Source organism: Amblyomma americanum, chromosome 2, assembly GCF_052857255.1.
Source record: "Amblyomma americanum isolate KBUSLIRL-KWMA chromosome 2, ASM5285725v1, whole genome shotgun sequence".
Taxonomy (NCBI): domain Eukaryota; kingdom Metazoa; phylum Arthropoda; class Arachnida; order Ixodida; family Ixodidae; genus Amblyomma; species Amblyomma americanum.
In genome coordinates, this window is record NC_135498.1 from 48,179,373 (window position 1) to 48,203,341 (window position 23,969).

Consider the following 23,969-nt stretch of genomic DNA (forward strand, 5'->3'; position numbering starts at 1 on the left):
GGAAGAGGCGGCGGCGACGAGTGCGGGAAAGGGGGGAGAGGGAGAGAGAGCGAGAAGAAGCTCTATAACGGTGACAGTTTAACTAATGGCCGGTTCCAGCCTTCGGCGTCTGCACGCGTCCACAATGTAATACACGGGCGCGTAATGTGCTGCCCGCCCGCGCGCCTCTCTCTCGAGAGTAGGATGAGGTCAGCCTGCCGCCGTCGCAGCACAGGGAGCTCTCTCTGTTCCACGGCTTCTTGCTTCGCTGAGTACAAAGCTTTCTTTCTCTTTTTTTCTTTGTGTTGTTTCCTTCTTTACGCATTCCCTTCTCTCTCATCATGCGCTCACGGTCTTGCTAAGCGCTCGCGTAATTTGGAGGCTTCGGTGGCGTTCTTAGCGAAATAAAATATAAAAACATGCAAGGACGGAGGAGAAAGGAGGAGAGGGAAAGAGGAGTGAAAGGCGAATCGTAAAGGAGGCGAAATAGCGGTGAAATGACCGGAGTGGAGTGTGGTGCTGGTAGCCCTGGAGGCTAAGTGCGCGCGCGCGCGCGTGTGTGTGTCCTTGAACGAGGGGGGGGGGGAGCGTGACTCCGCTGGATTTTTCTTTGTGGACGTCGCTGTCGTCTCTCGCCGTCGGGGGATGCGCCCTCCGTTTCCAGCCAGCGGTCCGGAGCGGCCCGAAGATTGTTCGCGCTAGCTGTAAGCCGAAGTCTCCTCGGTCCTGCATTCCTTCGTCGCCGCTCATTGCGAGGTGTGCGCCGAGCCAGGCACTATACTTATCGCGTCTTCTGAACACTTTTTTTTTATTTAATTTCCTTTTGGAAAGGCGGTCGGCGTGGTGTAGATTGAACGGGGTAGCTGGGGGGAGGGAGTTAAGGAATTTCACCGAGGCATGCGGCAAGCGCGGATCGCTCCTGGAGGATTTCCGTTCTCTCGCGCGCGGCTTTGCTTTCTTTTCGAAACGAGAAGCGCCGTGAATATTGGCTTCTTTTTCTTTCTTTTTTTGCTTTCGAGGAACGGCGATACTGGTGGTATACTCGGAAGGAAGGTTCAAAAGGTTCAAGTTGCTGCATTCTTGGCGCACATTATGGGTTGTCAACCTGAGCCCATTGAGCGGGCTCGGCGGCTATGCTTGGCATTCTTTCTCATGTGACTCAGTCGCGGGTTTGACTCCCGGCCGCCGGAGCGGCTGGCTGCGTTCCGATCAGGGTGCAGCGCCAGAACGTCCATGCACCGGCATTTTCGGTGCTTTGCATATTTTTTATGGTATGTTACGGTATGGAAGGCATGGTATGGCATGACAATGCATGGTATGGCGTGGTAGCAGCGGTGGCCTAATCGTTTCAGCTTCTGCCTCGCATGCGGGAGGTGCGGTGTTCGATCCCCAGTGCCGCCGGGTACCCACCGGTGTTACAATGCATACAAGCTTTCCTCTGCCTGATGCTCGGCTTCTTTAGGGCGAAATGCTTGGGCGAAGTGCTTGGGAAATGATCTCGGATCCCAGCTTGAGTAGAAGAAACCTTGTGCCATGGCGCTCTTTGGCCACATACGCCCTTGCGCCATAAAAATTCATCATTATCATCATCATGGTATGGTGTGGTGTAGCATCGTATGGTATGACAGGTATGGTATGGTACGTATGGTATATGGCATGGTTTATGGTATGGTAGGATTGGAATAATATTGTATAGCATCGTATGGTATTGATGAAGTTGAAGGTCACTGACCATGCCGAGGTTATGACTTACGTTTCGGAACCCGCACGGCTTCTTTGCTCACTGAGGTGGCCAAGATTCGGTCCGAAACCTCAATCATTCCATCATAACCTCGACGTGGCCAGTGACCTTCAACTTGACCCACACAATGCCTGAGCAGACAAACTTTTGTCGAACCCTGGACTATGGTATGGTATTGTATGGTGTGGCGGGATTAGCGTCCAAAAGCTTCACGGGGTCTGTGAGACGCCGTAGTGGAAGACATCGGGTTAACATAGATTACATGGAAGAAGGAGAGGTCAGTGCCCGACTGTGAGAGGCGCCGGCGCTACTCCTTTCTGCAAAGCGGGATAAAGTTATACAAGGGCCGACAACGTAATACTCAATTCAGTTCACAACACAACACATCAGTAAGGCAACGGTGCTGTAGCGATAGCCTATAGTGGCTTGAGCACCCGCCTCGCATGCGAGAGGTGCGGGGTTCGATCCCCAGTGCCGCTGGGGACCCACCCACCGGTGGTGATATCCACTGTATGCACTGGTGGTGACGCAGTAGATACAGCCTCTCCCCTAACCGGGTGCTCGGCTTATCTGGGGTGAAATGTTTGGGAAATGGTCCTACGCCACCACACTATGTGTAGTCGGAAAGTACCTTGTGCCATGGCGTTCCTTGGGCAAAGCTAGGTGTAACCTACTTTAGCCGTCGAACGGTTAGTCACAGTTATGTAAGGACAATTTTCCAAAAATAATAAGGAATAAAACATGGTTTGGTACGTATAAGTCGATTTTTATTGAATCAGTAATAGCATTTGCACGAATTTAGCTTTGGAAACTAAAGTTGGCATCACCCTGTCATTCATTACCCTTCTCTCGGATGTCTCATTATATATATATATATATATATATATATATATATATATATATATATATATATATATATATATATATATATATATATATATATATATATATATATATATATATATATATATATATATATATATATACTTTTTTTTCCCGTGAACAGACGCTTGCTTCGTCTGACGTAGTAATCGAGTTGAACTTTTCAGAAAAGTGCTGTATCACTAACAGTTCTGCACCTGTATCGCCATCTCAACAAAATTACACCGGGACTCCAGTGCAGTACTTGCTCATTTAAACCTGTCATCCCTGTATAGGGACGGCTGCGCGGCCACATTCATTTCTGACCGCGTTAAGTACGGCGGCGAATTCACCCACACGTGACATTTCCTGACGCCGGCTAAGCTATACGGCTTGTGTCCCTCGTTTCGCACTTCACTCATCCGTCACTTGTGAACGCGCAGCCAGGCGTCGTCGTCGCAGAGCTTATAAAGAACGGGCGACGTGACATTTCACGGTCGCGGAATGTCACAGAATGTCGCTGAATTGTGCAATAACCATTCTTCGCGTTCCACGCACTACGGGACTGAGCTCCCATGCAATGCGGGCGAGCGGAAGGCAGCACAGGTTGTTCTTACACAATGGCGTGCATGAGCTATATGCTTGCGGGGGGTGGTATATCAACGAGAGCAAGCGATGAAAAGTAAGTAGTGTATATAGTAATAGGTTCCCCTATTGGCAGATGTACGCAGTGGATTGAGCCGCGCCCTTCCTCGCCGGGGAGTGTAGGTAGTAAGCGCTGTTGTATCCGTAAAGGGCAAAAGTGGCGAAAGGTATAGGGGAGAGAGAGGGGTGGGTAGAGTGGAGGGGAAACTGATAACGATGAATGGCGTATACCGGAGGGTGTGCACGCGCGTTAGTCTGGGCGTTGTGCAACCGACTATTACGCCACACGAGTGCAGATAAACGACAACGACATCCAGACGCGCGGTCTAGATTGCGCGGCCGCTCAGCGTCGGAAGTCCTGAGGCCCTGCCGGTTGGGTGACTAAATTGGGGCGGTAGATAAGGGCAGATAAGTATAGGTGGGGGAGTGCGGGCGTTATGTGTACGCGATGTTGCTTTGCGCACGGCCCGGCAGTGGCCGGATAAGAGTCGGATTTACTGGCGGCTACTTGCGAATTGGACAAGGACGTCGCGGTGTTTTGTCTCCGGTGACCGCGTATTCTAATCTGTAGATGATAAAGACGGTGGCTTCTGCGCCGGGTAAGGGCATTTTTTCGCATATGGCGCTGGAAATGCATTAGTAATCGTCTCCTTTTGTAGCGTTCGTTATCTTAGCTCGGTGCTGAAAATTTCGGTGTGGGTGACGGCGATCACTTAGTTTCCCGGGCACCCTTCAGTGGGTTAACCTTAGGGCACCTATACTCTGTTCCACATACCAGGTGCAACGCTGTGAAAGGTGCGGAAGTAGTCTGCACGAAAAAATAAAGGGAGGCGTATTACTCCGGGCTTGTTCTGTGGCCGACGGGTCTAAGTCACGAGAAAACGACTGTGTGTTGTCAACAATAAGAGTGCATTTCATCGAGATCATGACAAATGTGTTATGTAGTAAGCCTGCAGGCAAATCATTTACCATGTTTCGCTCACCTCAAGGAGCGCACTACCTTTTGGTCGCAGGCAGCGCAAACAAGAGCGCTAGCTTTGACAGAGTTGCACATGATGTATGAAACGATATATATATATATATATATATATATATATATATATATATATATATATATATATATATATATATATATATATATATATATATATATATATATATATATATATATATATATATATATATATATATATATATATATATACGCACACGGGAACGCTAAGGGTACCCGCCTCTAAAAATGCACCTCCCGAACACGAGGCGGATGATCTAACCACCAGGCCACCGCTCCTGTAATGTTTCCCTTTCCTCGTCGTCACAAGACAGCTAACCCGTCGCCATGAAGTCACGTGATCCTTTTCCGGCGAGTGAGAGTGTAGCTTGTCATGTTCTCCTGAGAACTGACCAATGAGGGTGCGCCGTCGGTTGTCATGCGATCGATGTGTGCGTTTATGGCGTCCCTCGCATGCTTTTTTTGTTTTACTTTTCCCCGGAGAAGACGAGGGAGTCTGGGAACGCTCTGTTTTTTTTTTTTTCCTCCTCGATCCTCTTTGCAATTCGTTTCAAGTAGTGCGCATTATTCCCTCCTGTATTTACCGCATCGCACTTTCAGGAAAGCCGATAGATATTGTGAGCCGAGCTATGCTGCATGTTTTCCTTTCATTCGGTTCACAACCTGTAGATCTGAAAACTAGCATACAACGGTATAAGTTATAATCTAACTTTTATGCATTGAAGTCTCGTCAATACCAACCTGCTTTCAATCCACAACAGTGAGTGGCTTTCTCCGGATTACATATTTGTAGGACGTGTGTTTTCGACGTGCGGATAGTCGAGAGAGGCCAACGCTGGGCACTTGGTCGATGTCGCAATTAAACTGCGTAACGTTAACGCAGATTTTCGGGCGCATGGTTTCAGAGACTATAGCTACACTGCCGTTCACTTCAAGGTGGGGACCACGGAGCCCTGTTCGGTGCAGGCGGCTCGGGATATAATCGAGGGGCGGGAAAACTTTTGACGCGACAGCGTCCCGTTCTGCGGAAAAGTCCGGCGCCGTCGGCGTTGTGAGCAAAGAATCCCCGCAGAACCAACCTAGTTGGACCACCTAGGCCACGTGACTTTGTTCCCTTACAAAAATGTCGTTAGACTGTCCATAGACATTTCTCTATAAAGTGTATAGACTGGCTATAGAAAAATCCTAGAAAATAGTATAAAGACAGTACAAATCCTATAGACAGTCTATAGAAAATCTATAGATTTGTGGACATACACTTTTACTAGACTTTTGTCTATAGACACTCTATAGACTGAATAGCCTATGGACTGTGAATAGACTATAGGAAGGCAATAGAGTCTACTAGAAACCTATAGACTGTCTATATACCACTTTCATAAGGGTGGAGTCATCACAACGTGCCCACCGGATTGTGAGCATACTGACCACCGTCGTAGGTGGCAGTTAAATAATGATTGGTCGGGAGAGGTTGCCCAGGAAGAACAAGCTGGGCGTCACAAGCACCACCTGTGGCAGCACCTGTTATCGCAGGGCAGTGGCGCATCGCTTAACCGCTGCACCACTGCGCCAGCAGTGGTACGAGGACTCCCAGGAATCTGTGTATGCGGGACAAGCATCTGCATACCCAGAACGAGGCCTAGAACAGATTTTCGCTGAGAACAAAATTGGATTCGTCTCTGTTATGAATCATCAACATGCGTTGTAGGGCACTCTCCCCTAATGTAATGCCTCATCCTGATGGTATTTTAGCGCTGATTATAGTGATAACGGCGACGATGGTTGTGATAATAGCGCCGTGAGCCTGCGAGGAAAGACGGAGGGGCGTCCGAGGCGAGGCGTCAGCGTCATTGCAGGGGTTTCACTAGCTGTGGCTGCTTTGCAGCGAGTGAATGCGGACCTCCCTTCGCGCGCCGACCTTGTCACGCTCTCCGGGGGTCAGTCGGTCCTGCCGTCCGTTTTCGCGACTGTCCGCGTCGTCGCAGCCCTGAAACCCAAAACCCGCGCGCATGCCTGTTTGTGTGTGTGTGTGCGCGCGCCCCCGCTTGGCTGACCCCGCCACTTAGCCGTCCCTCTCTCTGCCTTCAAACTTCCAGCCACAGTTTCCTCCTCCTCCTCCTATAGTCTTGACGCACGCACGCACGCAAACGGCGGGCGTGAATCAGCGGCGACGACGAAGAAGAAGAAGAAGAAGATAAACTTTATTTTCCATCAAAAAAAAAAAGATGGAGGGAGACGGGGCTAAAAGCTGCAACCGCAGCTTGACTGGTCCCCGCCCCCCTATATGAAAACGACAGGTGGCACTTGACAAACATTTAGCAACAAAAAGCATGTCAGAAGAACAGTCGTTTTGACACGACTAAATGAAGAAATGCCTATTGTAACAATACATGGCAACAAAACATGAAAAAAAAATAATAATAAAAAATAATAAAAAATCTCAGGAAGGTACATTGTACATGGTTAATTGAACATGGAATTTGAACATGGTTACCGAAAAAGTGATACATCAGATTTCACGACTAACAACAGAACATCTCTATGAATTATACAATATTAATAGCGGTTACATACAGTTTGCGTTTTATTGAAGAAAAATATTCTTAAGCTGCGTAGAATTCAGCGCTAAAATGTCTACATCTTCAGACAAATAGGAGTTTAAGACCGAAGGAATGCGGTGTTTTAGGGTTTGTGCAGCGTAATTTGTTCTGCAGGAGCCAACTTTCCAGTATTCTGGATTTCTTGTGAAGTGACCTGACGAACTTTTAACGGCTAGTTGTGCTAATTTTGTTAGGATTGTGCTATTTTGCCTCCTTTCTCGAATTAATGCGAGACATAGGTTGTACTTGTACATCTCTTTAATGTGTAATAGGCCCAGCTTATGGAATAATGGCTGTACATTAGAATCATGGGCAGAGTGTGTAATGACTCTAACTGCCTTACTCTGTAGTCTGCTAAGTTTCTGGATACCGGTCATTGTGGTCGTTCCCCACACGAGTATGCAGTAATTTAAGTAAGACAGAAAAAGAGAGTTGTATAGAAGCATCATGACATTTTTCGGTAGAAAATATTTGTTTCTGTGGAGAATCCCAACTACACTCGCGATTTTTGAGGCTATATATTCTGTGTGCTTGTTCCAGGACATCGTTTCTGTAAAAATAACCCCTAGTGTTTTAAATTCGCCGACAACATCTATCTCCGAACCATTCAACTTAAGTCTTAACTCAGACGGAACTAGTCTTGATTTCGCGCGGAAAACGATCGCTTTTGATTTCAGGCTATTAATTATTAGTCCATTGTGTTTTGCCCAATCACTTACTTTAGCTAACACGGAATTTGCAGTGCTAAACAATTCTGTACATTTATCGGAAGCACAAAAAATGCTAGTGTCATCGGCATAGATGACGAACTTAGTCTGCATATCCACGTTCACAATGTCATTTAAGTATATATTAAATAAAAATGGCCCCAAGATACTTCCTTGCGGGACTCCTGATTTAGTACAAGTCACGCTTGAAGAATAACCATTTAGCTCAACATATTGTACGCGATTTGAGAGGTATGATTTAATTAGCTCAAATGGTAGCCCGCGAACACCGTAATTTTTTAATTTTTCGAGGAGGAGATTTCGGTTGAGGTAGTCAAATGCCTTGGTAAAATCCAGAAATATGCCTACTACATACCTTTTACTATCTATATTGGTTAGAATGTATTCTTTCTGGTCAAGCAAGGCAAGTTGGGTAGATCGAAATTTCCGAAAACCGTACTGGGAATCAGTTATGCTATTCATTTTTTCAAAAAACGTTTCAAAGCGTATTAGAATAAGTTTTTCTAACCCTTTAGAAAACACGGGAAGAATAGAAACTGGTAGATAGTTATTAAGATTGTTATGATCACCTTTCTTGTGTATAGCTCGTACTTTTGCTATTTGCATGTCATTAGGAAAGACTCCAGAGCTTATGCACAAATTAAAAATGTATGACAGGATAGGTGATATAACATCGAGGACATACTTTACGGGCTTGATTTTCACGTCATGGACATCACAACTGGTTGAATTTTTTAGTTGCATCATTGTTAAGTACACTTCATTGGGGGTAACAGGATTCAGGAAAATACTACTAGGATATTCTTTATTGAGGGACTTTGCATGATCATGATTAGGTAATGCTGGTACAGGTAAATTGGCAAAGTGGTCGTTGAATGCATCCGCTAAGGCATGGCCAGATACCGTCGCGCCATTTATCTTTAGCTCGCTAACCGAGCCCGAAATTGATGAACGGCCAAGAACATCATTGAGTTTTCGCCAAGTAGACTTGCAGTCATGCTTGAATGCATTAAAATAGTTTTCAAAATAGGCACTTTTAGCTTTCTTTATTTCTTTATTAAGACAATTTCTATATTGTTTAAATTCTTTCAGCTTAGCCATATCTCGGGTCTGTATAAACCTATAGAACAAGTCATTCTTAACTCTAATTTTACACCATAGGTGATCGTTTATCCAAGGTTTCCTGATCTTCCTAGACACTCTAATAGTTCGGAAAGGAAAATGTTTTCTGTAAAGCTCATTGAACCTATCTGTGAATAAGCAGAAGGAAACATTAGGATCATCTGATTCTAGAACGTGTGACCAGTCCTCCTTATTTAGTTCATCCCGAAATTGGTCTAATTGCGCTGGTAAAATTTGCTGGTAGGTAACTACGCGATTTACTTTTTTTCCCTTTTCTAGAGGCTTCACACATATAAAAATAGGAAGATGATCACTGAGATCGCATACAAGGACACCTGATTTAGTTTTATTGGCTGTGTAATTAGTTAAGAATAAGTCAAGCAGTGTTGATGTGCTGGATGTAATTCGTGTTGCAAGGTAAATGGTGTTTCTTATATTTTGTGCTTCAAGCAACAGCTTAAATTCTTTGATACGACCTGAAGTTGTTTCAAGCATGTTTAGGTTGAAATCTCCCCCGCAAACAAGGCCAAGTTCGCAGTCATTAACGTAAGAGAAAAGGGACTCAAGAAAATCGAAGAAAACTGGCAAGTTTCCTTCGGGGGGTCTATATACCACAACAAGAACCATCTTGTTGCAACGTAAAGACAATACCTCAAAATCTGTTGTTGATTCCGTGAAAGCTGTCAGCAATTCGTATTTTATGTCCTTCCTTATCAGCATGGAAACACCGCCTCCTCTGCCGTAACTTCGGTTGAGATTACATGCCTGATATTCCGCCGTACAAAGTGCCTCATCTTCGTGCCGATACCATGTTTCTGTCAACATGAGTATATTAAACTGGGTCTTAATTTGACTGAGAAGAACCTCAAGTGGCGTGCTTTTATTTCGAGCAGATTGCATGTTAGCATGAAATATTTTAAAGGACGAGTGAAAGTCTTTGCCTACAGAAGTGTCAAAGTTATTCAGAGAAACATATTGTGTATCCATGGCAGAATCTGAGGGAAACAAAATAAAAGCACTAACGTGGAACTATCGAGGGCCACTTCTTGCAACTTTGTTCAGTTCGTTCAAAGCCTGGATGCGCCATGCACGCTCTCCGTCTCTGCGCCGTAGAAAAATCCTAGCATTTCTGTGCCACACATACTGGAAGTCGTGCTCTTTGGCCCATTTCTTCGCTTCAAAAAGTAGTTCCCGTGAGTGCTTTGTCAAGTTCTCTTGTATGTAAACCTGCGATGAGTGGGTGCTTAAGGCACGCCTCTTCTCAAACCATTCTTCTCGTGTGTCTTGTCTGGCGAAGCGGAGTATAATGCCAGGAACCCTACCGGGCTTTGCCGGAAGGCGGTGAATGGCTACAACTTCATGCTTGGCTAACTCTGGAACATCAATTGTCTCAGCGAGAGCGTTGATTTTGTCAAGCAGATTTTCCTGTTCACTCTCTGCGACTCCGTGAATCTCTAGGTTTTGCTTACGGTTCCTCCATTCAAGATCATTTAGCTGTTCTTGCATAGTTTGCACTCCCACTGTGTCCTGCTGTTCAAGTTTTTCAACCCTAGCCTTAATTTCCTTGATTTCTGTTTCATGACGTGCTGAGACCACGAGAATCTGGTCGTACTTGTCAGACATTAATTGCACAGCTTGTTCGATGTTTTCGACGGTGCTCTTCAGGCTCAGAAGGGTTGCAAGTTTTTCCTGTATGTCCACAAGAGCTAGACTAATGTGGGACATTTCGTTAGTCTCATCTGCAGCCTCTGAGGAACTAGCTTTCTTCGATGCACCTCGTGATCGCCCTACTCGGCACGTCTGGCATCGCCATGCCTTTTTTGTCGTTTCCCTCATGCTGTTAAACTGAGCTTCGGCGATACCAGTGCATTTCCCCAAGTGATAGACATAATTGCACTCATTACACTTCAGGTAGGATTCATCCTTGTCTATTTCTGTTGAACACGTCAAACATATCAAATCATCACCCATGTTTACAGCACAAGTTTCTGGCAGCAACAGAGAACACACAAAGTGAACCGCGCAATCGGTACAAGAAAAAGAAGACTGACCTGTAAAAAGTCACAAAATTGCCTTAGCCGGAGTTGTCAGCGTGTCCCCTGTCGCTGCCAAAATGCCCGCAGATGCGTGCCGTGTCTTCTTTATAGTCCGTGTTGCAGGTGGGCGTGGCTCCCGGCAGGCTTCACCACGGCTATGATAAGGTCATTCCGCTTCGTAATCGATGGTCCTCTGATATGGCTTCGCCGACTGCAGCAGGCCACACAGTGCTACGCGCAGGTCAAGCGCTGCCGATGCCAACTGTAAAAAGTCACAAAATTGCCTTAGCCGGAGTTGTCAGCGTGTCCCCTGTCGCTGCCAAAATAGGAATGTACACGCACCGATACGTAGAGACTCTTCTTCAGTGTCGGCCGCAGAACGTGTAACGCCTTCCTCTGGGAGCGGGGATATGGCCAGCTGTTGGCGCGGCGCTGTTTCCTTAGGATGCGTGGCGGTCGTGTATGTGCGCTGAGAACTTGGTAATTAATGGCACGGAAAGTTCAGCAGCCTGGGAAGGGAATCCGGGTTACAATATATATATATATATATATATATATATATATATATATATATATATATATATATATATATATATATATATATATATATATATATATATATATATATATATATATTAGAAGTGGCTGGTGCGTGTACATTCCTATAGGCGCGAATATGAACGCCTATAAATGTGCCAACGCGTGCAGGATGCGCGTGTGAATTACACGCAGGATCCTCCGAGGGCTGCGCATCCTATTGCGTGTACGCGAGATGCTGTTCTTACGTGACAGAAGCACGGCGTATAAGCGAAACTGTTGAGAGAGGAAAGGGAAAAAGGGGGAGAGTTGAGGACTGCCTGTGTGTGTAATGTGTGCGGTCTGGACTGCTGTTATATGCGGATGGCTAAGGAGAGAGAGAGAGAGGCGGGCCGCGACGCGACGCGACGCCGCGAACCCGGAGCTGGACTGCTTCTCGCGCGTGTCGCTGTGTGCGTGTGCGTGTGCGTATGCGTGCGGGGACGAGATAAGACCCCCCACGTAGCAACAGTGGCGCCGCCGCGACACCGTGACGCCAAGCGGGCGCGCGACGGGCCGTCAGAAGCGGCGCTGTAGGCTTAGCTTGGTGCGCTGCAGTCCGCGTTCTACCGCTGCTGCTTTATCGCAGTGCTAGAGACGGCGACAGCGCCGGGGCCCTCGGTCGGCGCGTTATCGCGAAGCGCTGCCGTGTTGCTGTGGGCCTCTCGGGATGGCCGACCCCTGGTTGCCCTGTAGCTGTGCGGTGACAGTCCTCTGCCTGTGTGTGTGTGTACAACGAAAACACGCACGAGTGGGCTCCTCTTTCTTCCTGCTGTTTTGCTCTGTTTGCCTCTTCTTTTCGTGGTTCGTTTCTTTCGGTGTGCGCGACGGAGTCAGCGCCCCGTTCATGCGTGCGTACACAACCGAGCGCGCCGCCTGGTCCAACAATAGCACGTAGAGACTCTTCTTCAGTGTCGGCCGCAGAACGTGTAACGCCTTCCTCTGGGAGCGGGGATATGGCCAGCTGTTGGCGCGGCGCTGTTTCCTTAGGATGCGTGGCGGTCGTGTATGTGCGCTGAGAACTTGGTAATTAATGGCACGGAAAGTTCAGCAGCCTGGGAAGGGAATCCGGGTTACGATATATATATATATATATATATATATATATATATATATATATATATATATATATATATATATATATATATATATATATATATATATATATATATTAGAAGTGGCTGGTGCGTGTACATTCCTATAGGCTAGGTTGTGACCGTCGCAGATCTATACTGAAAGAAAGAATGGGACTGCCGCGAAGCTACGACTGTTTATTTGTTATGTTCAAAACCACTAGCACGCAGAATTATCATTTTGTTTGGGACGCGAGATGTGACCAGGTCTATCTCGAATGATCGCAGCCACCGATCACGAGCAAACACTCAAAGCTTCGCGGCAGGTATGGCATGGTATGTGGAGTTGAGCGTCCCATTACGGCATGCCGGCTCTGAACGAGACGTGGAGGTGAAGGGCTCGGGAGGAATTTTCACCGCGCACTCTGACAGCGAACAGCACACGGGCGCAGTTAATTTTGATGTGGATTTGGTGACTGATCGATCGATGTTGATGACCGACAGATCGATGGTGTTGACCTTGAAGTCTTCTGATGGTTCGGTGATCCGGCGACACGTTGCGGAACAGACTGGACAACTTCTTCGGGACACCAGCTCTTTATTGTACGGGCGCTCACAGGCGACCTGCCCTCCGATCTCCAATCTCCCGTTCGCGCCAAAAACTCGCCCTTATATCTCTTCGCCCAGCATTCTGGGGACCCTTTTTGTAACCAATAGGAAATGCGCTTCTCAGAGCCAATCAGGAGAATTTCGTTCAAACTGAAGGAGCCAATAGCACGCCGGTGCTCACGTTGTTGTCGCGCGGGCACCGCGTGAATTCCACGAAGACGTTGCGCATTTCCGCTTGGTTACATCACAGAGACACAAAATCACTAAAAACGCCAGCGGAAGCTCAGGGAAACCGAACACCCAGTCCGAACCACGCACACTGCCCTGGTCGCGCTCCCCAATTCTGCTGCCTGCTCCGAGGCGTCCGGCCCGTCCCTCGGCCGGTTCGCCGTTGAAAGCAATAAATTTACACGCGACCCCCTCTCGAAACCCCAGGGGTCTGCGCGTCGGCCGCGTCTTGCGGCCCGAGTGCGACTTTACCAGGACGGGACTCCTCACTGCCGGTTAACCGTCGTTGCCGCCATCTGCCGCCTTTGTCTCAAAACAAATTCATTTCGGCGGCGCCTGGATGGCGGCTTCTCGAGGAGCTCTGAAAAACATCCAACACTCCCAAAAACCAAGGGGGCCAAGCTGCCGGCTTCGGGGTGCGCGCGCGATCGGTCCCTGAGCAACAGCTCGACAACTTAACTGGCGCTCTTGCGTTTCGCCTCGATCCAAAAGGGGCCGACGCGGGCGGGATTCGATCCCGCTACCTTCGGTTCAGCAGTCGAACGCCAGAACCGCAGAGAGCCACTGCGGCTGTGTGGGAACACAAGTCCAACTGTTTACCAAAGGCAGGGAGTTATAATATGAAGCGGTGAGGGAGCACATCTCTCTGTAGACCAAGTAGTGGTCGGAGACCTGGAGCACCAGGAAGAAATCACCGGATGAATAAATGAGCCGCAGTGCGTTTGGGAACTCAGTGCCAATCAATAGCAGCGTATTGATGTCCGTCAAAAAAATGTATAGTACGGAACAGTTCCTGCTGATGACGATAATGTTGCACTGGCTGCCCCCCTCCCCCCTACTGGCGTGCTTTTTTTGGAGGGGGGGCGAAGAAACTCAAGGAAATGCATTGTGCTAATAGGCTTGGCGTGCGCTATGCTAAACCGTTCTGCTTACCGTTTTGAAACAGAGATTGCATTACCCGCCGCGGTGGCTCAGTGGTTAGGGCGCTCGACTAACTGATCCGGAGTTCCCGGGTTCGAACCCGACAGCGGCGGCTGCGTTTTTATGGAGGAAAAACGCTAAGGCGCCCGTGTGCTGTGCGATGTCAGTGCACGTTAAAGATCCCCAGGTGGTCGAAATTATTCCGGAGCCCTCCACTACGGCACGTCTCTCTTCCTTTCTTCTTTCACTCCCTCCTTTATCCCTTCACTTACGGCGCGGTTCAGGTGTCCAGCGTTATATGAGACAGATACTGCGCCTTTTCCTTTCCCCAAAAACCAATTATTATTATTCATTACTGCCGGAGAGAAAGAGAGAGACAGAGAAGGAAAACAGCACAGAAGAGAAAGGAGCCTGAGACAAAGAGCGCGGGAAGGCTCAGGCGCGCGGCGAGTGCATCGAACCGCGGATCACCTTCGGAACGCGCTGTGGAGAAGAAATGCGCGCAGCCTAGCTCCTGCCCGCCTGCGCGGTATCTGTCGTTGGCGCTGGTAGGCCGCAATCTTCGTTGGGCCGGCCGTGTTGTTCGCCTCCTTGAGCGGCTATCTGTCCAGGAGAGTCCATGGTTCGCCCATTCGCCGCCCCGGTCGCTTTCCTTCCCCTGGCCGTCCACTTCCCGCATCCTCCATTTGGAGTGCACCATGGAGTGCTCCATGGCCCTGCGTTCGAGGGGTTGTGACCTCAATGGCTCCGACTGTCGATCGTCGTTTGTTTGCGCTGGGCAGAATGTTCCGCTGGCAGTTTTTGCCGCGCCGTACCGTAGGTCGTCTGGAGAACGTTGGAGAATCCGGTGAGGGGGGGGGGGGGGGGTAAAGTCGACTTAACGCTCGTGGCGCCGTGTAGTTCACTGGCATTTGGACAGTGTTTTTAGCGCCCTTACAAACATTTCTTGAGACTGTCTATAGGCTGTTCATAGACTTCTGTTTGTAAAGTCTATAGACTCTCTATAGACAAACCCTAGAGAACAATGCAAATCCTCTAGACAGTCTACGGACAATCTATAGATTTATGGCTATACACTTTTAGTAGACTGTTGTCTATAGACAGTCTATAGTCTATGAAAAAATAAATATTTACAGGAAGGTAATAGATTCTATAAGAAGTCTCTAGATTTTCTATAGACCATTTTTGTAAGGGTGGCGCCTAGCGGTATCACTGAAAAAAAAAGTATGCAGTAACAGTCGTATACTTTTGCGAGTACTCACCTGGGGCTCAAACATGGAGGCTATCCAAAGCAATCGAAATTAAGTTGAGGACGTCCCAGCAAAATACGCGTAAAGGGGTGACGTGGCAGAGGGTGACAAAGGTTAAGGAACTTGAATTTGAGATGGGGCTCACATTAACGAAATGAGGAGGGGGAAATTGGCTGCGGCGCATTGTGTAGTGGCAGAGAAGTGATCAGGCATGATCTGGTGTAAAAACGCTGGATTCAAGGGGATAGGTAACGTAGCAGAGAGTTAGGAGGGCAGATAAGAAAAATGTAGGCATAGTGGGGACGTCACGCTGTCAAGATTCAAGTCTGCCATCGAAGCCCGTCATCCAAGATTTATCTCCTAGACATATTTTGACATCTTATGCCCACCCCTCATGTAATGTCCTGGCCAGGGACCTCTGATGTATAATAAATAAATAAATAAATAAATAAATAGGGATGATGACGATGATGATGGCGATGAAAGTAGTGGTAGCGGCGCCTTTTGTCCCGTATTCTCGCGTGCGCCCTCGTGCTGCGTCCCAGTTTATTACCACCGACACTGTCCCGTTGCTCGGGAAGTCAGCGCGTCGTGCTCGAAGTCGGCCGGCCTCGCGACAGCACTGCTCTCGCCCCAGCGACGCTGCATATACACACATCCGTCGGCGGCGGCACAGCGCGCTTTCCGCATCCGGTCTACGTCGTCGTCGACGCTGGCGGGTCGGGGCAGCCACCCAGGCCTGCCAAGTGCGCCTCGCTGGTTGACGAGTCCCAGGAAGCACCCCCCCCCTCCCCCTCCCCTTCTTTGTAGTGCACTTCGGCGTTGGCGGCGGAAAAAAAAACGTGCTCCTTCTCGGCGCTGCGCGCGCGGGAGATATGCATGCTACGGAGGCACTTTGCTTGCTTGCACTGGAGCGACCGCCGTTCTCTTTTCACATTGCGGGTCAGGTGGCGGGGTTAGCGTGTTGCTGCGCGCAGAGTTAGGGTGTTGTTACCGAGAGGTGAAAGCGTCGTGTTTACGGAGTCTCGAGTGCTCAGAAATACGGAGGATTCGCTCTAACGGAAAATTCGCATTAATAATAATAATAATAATAATAATAATAATAATAATAATAATAATAATAATAATAATAATAATAATAATAATAATAATAATTGGTTTTGGAGGAAAGGAAATGGAGCAGTATCTGTCTCATATATCGTTGGACACCTGAACCGCGCCGTAAGGGAAGGGATAAAGGAGGGAGTGAAAGCAGAAGGGAAGGAAGAGGTGCCGTAGTGGAGGGCTCCGGAATAATTTCGACCACCTGGGGATCCTTAACGTGCACAGACATCGCACAGCACACGGGCGCCTTAGCGTTTTTCCTCCATAAAAACGCAGCCGCCGCGGTCGGGTTCGAACCCGGGAACTCCGGATCAGCAGTCGAGCGCCTTCGCATTAACGGAGAAAGCGAATTGCGCTGTTGTGCTGCGCTATTGTAACTGGGCAGTGAATATAGTGTGGGTCGCCGCGTTGTACGTTCCATCTTGCAGTAACGTGGCTTTGTTCCATTCTGGCGTGCTAGTCGAGTCATGGCCAGCCACTTTGTTTTACTCGATGTCACGTCGTGAGTGGGTTTGCGCATGCGTCGAGAAATTGCGAGAGGAGTAAAGCTGTTTCCTAACTGGCGATGGCATTTATGTGTCACGCTTTTAGCCTCCCCGCGCCTGCAACTCATCAACACAATTATTACATGGAACCTGTCGTAAGATTCTGTCAGCGTAACCGGGGCATCACCCATGACCAATGATTCTGACTCGGTAGACATAAAGGCGACCACTGCTATCCCTGGCGTCAGCTACCGGCACCGCCCTCTGATTTCCATACCGGCTCCGATCAGTTCGTTTCGACCCCTACAGGTGACGCTATATTTTCAGAGTTTCCATTTTATGGACCTATCAGGGTGCCATTATTTTAAAGCAAGGGGTGGTCGCGGGGAACACTACTTCTAAAGGAGCTAGCTGCCCTGTAGTGACTGGACGCTAAAACTGGACTCCAGAAGGGCACAGCACGAACACACACACATAGTACGGACGCAGACTAAAAATGCATCTTGTGAAATGAAACCGAACTTCAATATATTCTAGAAAACACGGTCATGCCGGAGAAACTGCCGCAGTGGGATTGCGAATCCACGTGATTCTGATGCCACGGGATCCCGGTGCCATAAGATCCCGGTGCCATGGGATTCCGATGCCATGGGAACCCAATGCTATGAAATTGCGATGCCTATAATCGCGATGCCATGCAATCACAATGCCACGTGGAAGACTTCGCTAACCTCTTTGTTTCCCTTTATCGCTGCTAGAACGCTCCGACGATCAAGGGTGCTTGGAGCGCATGCCGCTAGGGGTTGGTCTTCGGCCAGGACCCGTGCAAATCGTCGTACTTCAGCCACGTTTTTTTTCAAGGAGCTGTCTTCTCGCCGCAGTACGAGAGGAGAGGGAGGAGGTTATCGCATCCGCCGCTCCTCCGCTTGTGTATACAACCTCCCCTCGCTCTTTACTGCATGTGCGCGTCCGCTAATTTAAATACTCGCGCGACGCGCGCGCGCACATGCCTGTCTGTGGCGGCGTCTGCCGCCGTTCCTCCTCCGCCATCTCTTTCTGGGCGTCCTCGCGCCGCAAGAGAGCCTCCTTTCGCCCCCTGGTGGATTCCTTTTTTTCTCCTCCTCCTCCTCCTTCTCCTCCTCCTCCTCCTCCTCCTCCTCCTCGGTGCGCCGAAGAGAATGAACTTCGCCCCGGAAGGCGCCCCCCGGGGTCATCTTGCCATGCTTGCTGCATTTCTCCTTTGGCCGATATCTTCCTCGTTCCCCCTCGATGTTTTTTTTTTCTTAATTATTATTTCTACTCCTTTTGTCGCCTTTCTGCTCCAAAGCGCGATACAGCCTGTGAACGTGTTGTGTTCTTCCATGTACAACTTCCGTGTCATTACTGCGGACCAACTCTTTACTTAAGGATTGCTGCTTCAATCGCTGTATCTGCCTTGTTTGGTGCAGACTGAATTGAGGATTTTATTTTTATTCTCCTTCTTGGATCCGCGAGTGGCCTGTGTGTGTAATGATCTAATAACTGGTCTGTACGTTCGAATGATGCGATATGGATGAATGAAAATCAAAGTCCTAAATCTCGGCTATAAGGTGGAACGAAGAAGAAAAATTGGGGGCGCCCAGTTGGATTGATTCTAAGAAAATTCGATTCAAATCTTCTTGAAAATTGAAAATTGTTTTTTTTTTGGGGGGGGGGGAGGCGGAGGGAAAGGAAATAGCGCAGTATCTGTCTCAAATCTCGGCGGACGCCTGAACCGCGCCGTTGGGGAAGGGATAAAGGAGGGAGTGGAAGAAGAAAGGAAGAAAGATGTGCCGTAGTGGAGGGCTCCGGAATAATTGCGACCGTCTGGGGATCTTTAACGTGCACTGACATCGCACAGCACACGGGCGCCTTTGCGTTTCGCCTCCATCGAAACGCTGCCAGCGCGGTCGGGTTCGAACCCGGGTACTCCGGATCAGTAGCCGGGCGCCCTAACCACTGAGCCACCGCGGCGGGTTACAAGCCTTCTTCTAATTCTATTCCAATTATGAGTCCATTCTCTTGCACTCCCCAACCTTCGAGTTCCGGCAACGCAGCTGTGCGCAAAATCTGCTGCATTATTAGATCGCGGCGAGTCATCACACCACTACCGGCGCAGTGCCGCAGCTGTGAAGCGGTGCGCATCGCTTCACAGCTGCGCCAATGCGCCGGCAGGTGGCTGTTTCAAGCACAGCCACCAGTGAGGCTTGTGAGACCCAGATTGCTCTTCCCGAGCAATGCGAGGAGGCATAGCTCCCGCCAGCCTCTTCTTTTTTTTTTTCACATATTCTGCGGGAGGCTGTTTGTTTCAATGCTGCTGTCCGAGTCGATTTCTTCGTACTCATTTTAATCTTAGCTGAGTCAGTCTTCTTCTGGCGTCTCATTCCTCTCCCTTACAGGTGCAAAGTAGGAGGGGAGAGGGGATGGTTATAATAATAATTGGTTTTTTGGGGAAAGGAAATGGCGCAGTATCTGTCTCATATATCTTTGGACACCTGAACCGCGCCGTAAGGGAAGGGATAAAGGAGGGAGTGAAAGAAGAAAGGAAGAATAGGCAGGTGGCAATTGGAGAGAGGCGGAATAAAACACTGCCCGACTTTTTTTGAAGTCCGACGGGTGCGAATAAATAGCGACAGCGCTAGCAACGCACTTGCCTGCGGGCAAGTAATTTGTATTGGATTGTATCTGAACGCTGTTTTTCAGTTACACTGGTTTTCATGTTTCAGTTACGAGTGCCCGGAAAGTTAAGTGTATAGCCCTGGTTGTTGAACGGAAGGACGGCTTAGAGCCTGTTTTATTTTTGCTTTCTCTTTCCTCCTGATTTGCCATACCATCATTAACGTCACGGCCCGAACTAGTCCGACCAGTGGGATCGAGATTTGTCGCACTATAGAAGTTTAGCATAGCGTTACCGTCACAGCTACCGTAAACCGTGACCGCCATCTGCCGCCTGCGCAAAGAGTAAAGAGGAGCCTTCTGCGCATGCGCTATTGCCCGTAGCGATATACGGGAGCGACACAAGGTAACGCTATGCTAAAACTCTAAACCGAGAGTTTTGAGACCATCGCACGCTAAACACTGTAACTACGGTAAATGTGGCTAGGCGAACCTGGCAACGGCAGCACGTTATACCGTATTTGCCGTACGGCTGTCCGGCTTATCTAAAATTGTTCCTTTGTCGACTACTGATCCGGAGTTCCCGGGTTCGAACCCGACCGCGGCGGCTGCGTTTTTATGGAGGCAAAACGCTAAGGCGCCCGTGTGCTGTGCGATGTCAGTGCACGTTAAAGATCCCCAGGTGGTCGAAATTATTCCGGAGCCCTCCACTACGGACCTATTTGTTCCTCTCTTCTTTCACTCCCTCCTTTATCCCTTCCCTTACGGCGCGGTTCAGGTGTCCAACGATATATGAGACAGATACCGCGCTATTTCCTTTCGCCCCAAAACCAATAATTATTACTCTCCAGTGATCGCTGTCAGTTTTATATAAAAAATTAATAAAACACTTCCCTATGCTTTCCTAGGTTGCGATGACCGTTGGCTTGTTTCATATGTGGGCCCTATGTACGATATTCCTGCTGTTTTTGTAACTTCGTCGTCGCGTCCGCTTCTCAGCCGATATCCGTAGCTCATTTCTCGGTGTCGCCTTGCATTAAGAGAACGCCGGTTACCTGTCTTGCGTTTCGCACTGCCCAACTGACTTCACTACTTCCTCGTAATTTTCGGCTAAAATGCTGGGTCGTTTGTTCTTTATTTCAAGCAGTTTTTTTTTGTATTTTCTGTGCTCTGCCTGTCCATGTCGCACTACCACTCATTGTGCTCGACTATGTTTCGTGTGGAGTCTCTTCAGTTGCCCCTTCCGGGCCTAGTGTTGAACACAGGGAAGAACCGCATCGACTATGGAGATGTATCTAGTGTGGACGGCGCATGTTTTTAAACGTACTGCGTCCAACTATAAGGAAACCAAGCGGGGTTTCAGTGGAGTGGTGTGGTGAGAACGCAGCAGATCAGGGACCTTGCTCTAAGCCAGCGGCCGGAGACTTTCCATGATCTGTGACGATTTTCATGGGTGGACGGATGGCTGCACTCTAAGAAAAAAAGGAGTGGTCTTAGTCCTTTGAGGGGGTAAATCCACTGACGCTGTGGCGACCCCCTTTTGGTGTAACGTTACACCTTCGTCGGGGGACTAAGTGCGCACAGTGTAATGTTTAGGCTGTTATCGGGGTAATGTTATTCCGTCTGGCCAAGTGTAAGTATAACCCCTTGATGACTAACTTTACCCCTCCTCAGAAAGACTAACGCTTAGGCCATGAAAGTGTAAACATATGCTTCACTTTCTGGTGCATGTTTGCGCCCACTCGGAATAAGCTTATGCTCAATCCCAGGGTGCAAACTTATACTTGCAAGGGCTACAGTTAATCCTGTCTAATGAGCTTACTACAACCCTCCTACAGAGCAACTTTGCACCTTATCAATTGGCGTAAAATTGCTCTGCAAGAGCATATGGGTTCCTCTTTTAGGTGCACCTTTACGCCATGTTAGTAAGGGTAACGTAAGCGTAAGCTTACCCTCGCAGGGGCTATAGTTACCTAATGAGTTTTTTACAACGCTTCTATGGTGCAACTTTGCACCACGTCAGTGGGCACAACATTGCTCTGAAAGTGTGTATGTTTTGCTCTTTTAGGTGCATCCTTACGTCTCTTTTGGACGGGTAACGTTACCGTCCAGAGGAATGTAACCCATATTACAGTGTATTGTTACAACTTCTCGAATGTAAGGCACAGACACGTTCGCTGTGATACTAGGTATCCATTGTTATTAAAGTAAGTAAGATCGTTTTTGGGCCTGTAAAGAAAACCACTTCACTTTGTAGGTGTTGGTAATGGTGCATTTACTTTAATGTATTACACACATCGAAACCAAACGCAGCATTACAATACACCTACAGAACAAAGCTGCTTGCTGAAAAGGCATGATATGCACCTCACTGCCATCAAGTTCACAGATGTTTTTCTCTTCCACATTCCTGGTTATGTTCGTGTTAGTGTGATAAGATTGTGGCGTGCCGTGCTGCACTTCAGAGTGCAGTTTCGGACTCCAGTGATTGTACACCAGTATGCACGACAGCGTTTATTTCTTACTGAATTTAAAATGGCAACATAACTCAGCAGTCTTCTGTCAACGTCATGATGACATTCATTCTCCAAGCGAACCTGTGTGACAAAAAGAAATCCTTGAAACATGACGGGCAGTACACACATTTAACGCATAAATTGTAATTATAAGATCAAAATTTAATCTGCGACAATTTGGTCTGAAGCGCGAAGGCGTATGTGTGGTGTTTTCCAAGCGAGCATGCTGTACAGGCCAAGAAATAAGTAAAAGAATGAACAACACGAGCTCTGCATACCAAATCATGATACTGATTGAAGAACATGCATGCCCCACCAGCTAGACCAAACTAGAAGGCTCCTACATTTGGTGTGCAGTACACATATCTCACATGCAGTGGAAGTATAGAGCGCAGCTCCCACTTCCGTAAATGGCCTAGTTTTTTTTAATTACAGCGTTCTTTCGGCGTTGATTCAAAGGGGCCCGATTTTGCAGCTGAAATATGCAAGACATAAGAAACCGTACCGCAGTATATTTGACGCTTGTAAAATGATAAGCAGGGCGTCTTCACTCACCCCGTTGCTATCGTGCATGCAGTGGTGCTACCATCTAGTTAGAGTCAGTGTATGACCATGGAACATTTTTTACAAACAAAAATGACCTGAAGTGAGCTCTTGTTCAGCTGTTGTCCAGTTATGCTTTTGGCGCTAGCTAGCAAAATTGTGGCTGAATTTTTGCGCCTGCGCGCAACAAAAGCGTATGTGCACTGAGATAGTGCGTTTCTTTCTGCAACAACTTGCAATATTATATAAGTCAGCTTCTTCAAAAGGATGTCTTCCGACCAAAAGTACTCGTTTACAGACAGCAGTCTCGCATTTTCAGAAAAAGGGTGGATTCCCCTTAATTTATTTCGGGACCGACTAACCCATCTCCCCTTTCGTGGCAAGAACAGGGAGTGATAACGAAGACGGTGGTAAATGTCTCGAACCCAGAGGACACTCACATTCTTCGAGCGAATGAAAACTCCGGATGGCCGCCCACTGCCTGCAGCAGAGTGTAGGCAGAAAAAGGAGGGATACCGTCATTCGTCACAGAGCAGTGGGGAGTGGGTTGTTCCTTGTACTGGCTAGGAGTGCGCGGGGGAGGGGGAAGGGAAGGAAGTTAGCGCGACGGTGTTGTTCAGTAGAAAAGTTTTAGAAAGTTAAGCGTGAGGTAGCTCACTACTTCCGGCGCACAGGAACAAAGGCCCATTGCCTTCTATTCCCTGCCTAGCCTCTACTGCAGTGCTACCGAAGGTTGACTGCATGAGTACAATTGTACTCTTGATGGCTCTCTCCAGGCCACTTTGAAGTAAACTGGCGACATTCCTGAGTTTACTAAGAACAGGGAACTTCACTCTTTTCGTTTCCACAAAAAAATGCGACAGTGTCGTCCGGGAACGAGACCTCTTGGTTGGAAAACAAGCCTTGCGGAGAAGCTGACTTACACATTTCTGCAAATGGTCTATTTTGCAAGTTGTCAACTCTCGTGAGGATTAAGTGACTTGAAATAGCGATAGAAAAATGTTTGCGGGTGAAGGTTAAGCAGGGGGCTAATGCTCGAGTTTGGGTAAAAAAAACAGGCCCTTTTTCTGCATTAAAAAGAAGAGAAAATCCTGACCGCGCCACTCAGCTGCATCTGGAGAAAAAAAGATGAAATATGGCTTTGTGCCTCATCATAAAAAAGGTTTGTACTCCAGTTTAATCAATTATTAAACTTCAACCACTCAGAGCAATCATTAAGGTTCTGAAAGAAAGTAGGACTCACCCTCTGAAGCTAAAAACCACATTAGCTGCACTCATGCTTGAGGTTGCATGCATTTTGCAACGT

The 23,969-nt window shown here is 48.0% G+C and overlaps 1 protein-coding gene across 2 annotated transcripts in view; it reads left to right on the forward strand.

The window, feature by feature from the left end:
- E23 (ABC transporter G family member E23) overlaps positions 1–23,969 on the forward strand; it is a 213,265-nt gene that overhangs the window by 13,246 nt on the left and 176,050 nt on the right. The window lies entirely within an intron of this gene.